Here is a 2,416-nt window from a genome sequence, read left to right on the forward strand (position 1 = left end):
GGTGGTTTATTTCAATATGAGAACACTTACTAGGATAATTTGTAGATGAATCGAGATGTGTTAAAATGTAAATAAAATTGAAGAAATAGTAAATGCACAGGTATCTTATTTGTACAAAACAAACAGTTGTTCTCAGTTTAAAACTGTAGAAGATAAAGAAAAACATATACTCATTTGTGTCAAAATTTTTCAACCTGAAAGAAAAGGATCAAAACCAATTTAAGTAATCAAAAAACAAGCAAAACCAACAAATACTGGCAATTAATATGATAGGCCAAGGATGAATGTTTTTAATAAATTAGTGCTGTTAAAAAATCAGTATTTAGCTACTAAACTTCAATAGTAAATATAAGCATAAACCATGATCATATAATCTGTATTGAAAGAAGTGTAAATGACTGGTAAACACAAGGGCAAGATACTCGCAGATGCCTACCAGGTTCTCTCAGAGTGAGAACTGGACAATAATTGTTGTTGTCTTATCAACAAAATCCAGTCTCTGTATCTTGGCCATTGATGGGATTACATGGCTCCAGGGGCAGTTCGTGGTTGTAACACTTAGCTACTAGGAGATGGGGGATCTGGTTGGAGGGGGCCCAGTCTTGATCTGAGCAGCCTTGGAGATCTCATCCCCCGGTTGCGCACACCTGGGTTCCTCTGTCAGATTCGTTCATGCATGAGGCTCCTGCAAGCTTGGGGAGAGTGGTCTAAAGCGTACCTATGGCTGGTTGCAGAGGTCTTCAGGTGCCAGGGCTCTGCTTGGCGCGGTGAGGGAAACTCAACACACCCCCTCCAAGGGACCCCGGTGAAGAAAGCCAGGTGCGGGGTCAGGAGACTCTCATTTTAGACATATTTGGAATTAAGTTTAGATCAAAAAGTACACATCATTCAAACTACGTATGTGCTTAGTAATAAATTACTGCACACTTGTTCAATCACCTAAGAAACCCCACTCTGCTCAGAGAACTAGATTTTTAATTATAGGTCTGTTTTGCCCGTTTGTCATGGCTAAGAATCACTATCATTAGGTATGAAACTCACTATACACAAAGAAGAACACAGGCTGCTTTGAGTCATCTGTGATGTTAATTTGTGTTGGCCATTAAACTTCACTGAGACCCTTTTTTCTGTCCTTTACAGGCGCCTCATGAGTCTCAACTTCCGTTCAAGTTGAACTTATAATAATGTGGAATGAAATCATCAATATGCTCCTCACCTCTTCCTTCAGGAGAAAAATCCTACTTACATTCAAGGTGGTCAAAGTGCAGACATCACCATCCACCTTTTCCTGGAGATGTACGCGGGACTGAGGTGAGAACAGCAAAAGGCTCTAGTTTAATGGTATTAATGAAGGTTTCAGGGAAGTGCATTAAACAGGACTCATATAACATCTTCTAAAAGAATTATTTTGTAAAACTGATGCCTTGATTATGGTAAAAGATAATATGGTAAAAACCATATTTTTCTTTCTGGGACATTAAAGTTCTAAATCTATCAAGCTGCTTTGAAATACTTTCCTTGATTAGGTACCACTCTCTGCCATAGGGTAAGTAAGGACAACACTCAAAGTAATCAGAAGAGAAAAATTAACTCCTACTAGGTTTGGTTACACATATACTAAAATTGAAATGATACAGAGATTATCATGGTCCTTGCACAGAGACGACATGCAAACTTGTAAAGAGCTCCATATTTTTGTTGCAAGAAGAACTAACACGGCTACTTTAAGCTAAGGCAATCCCCACAAGTACAAAAATTCTACATAAAGATAGCACAAATCCCCATAACAACAATCTCTCTCAATGTCTATGGACTAAATGTGCCAATTCAGAGGCACAGAATAGGAAGATGAATTAGAAAACTGAACCCAACATTCTGATGCCTGCAAGAAACACATCTGAGCAATCAAAGCAACCATGGGCTAAAAGTAAAAGGCTGGAAAACAAGTCTTCAAGAAAAGAACACCTCCACAAAGCTGGAGTAGCCATACTAGTATCAGACCACGTGGACTTCAGGCTAAAGGTTATAAGAGACAGTGAATGTCATTCTTCACGATCATGGGATCTTTACATCAGAAAGAACTCACCCTCCTCAATGTAGATGCTCAATGACAGACCAGCAAAATACTTAAAAACAACTTCTAATAGACTTAAAAAAAAACATTGATAGCAAAACAGTACTAGGTGGAGATTTCAACACTACTTTGTCACTTCTCAATAGATCATACAGACTAAATCTCAGCAAGGAAATATTGTATTTAAGGGAAGTAATGAACAACCATTGGCTTAGAGAAGAAATCAAAGAGGAAATAAAAAGGTTCCAGAAACAAATGAGAATGAGGACGCGAGCTAGCAGAACTTGTGGGACACAGCAAAAGCAGTGTTAAGAGGAAAGACTATAGCTCTGCCAGAATTCA

At 38.5% G+C, this 2,416-nt stretch overlaps 1 pseudogene; it reads left to right on the forward strand.

Annotated features, from left to right (window-relative positions):
• Positions 1 to 1,600: 1,600 nt before the first annotated feature.
• On the forward strand, positions 1,601 to 1,697 carry LOC130041049 (uncharacterized; annotated as a pseudogene).
• Positions 1,698 to 2,416: the final 719 nt, after the last annotated feature.

This window comes from Sorex fumeus, unplaced genomic scaffold (assembly GCF_029834395.1).
Source record: "Sorex fumeus unplaced genomic scaffold, SorFum_2.1 ptg000095l, whole genome shotgun sequence".
Lineage (NCBI taxonomy): Eukaryota > Metazoa > Chordata > Mammalia > Eulipotyphla > Soricidae > Sorex > Sorex fumeus.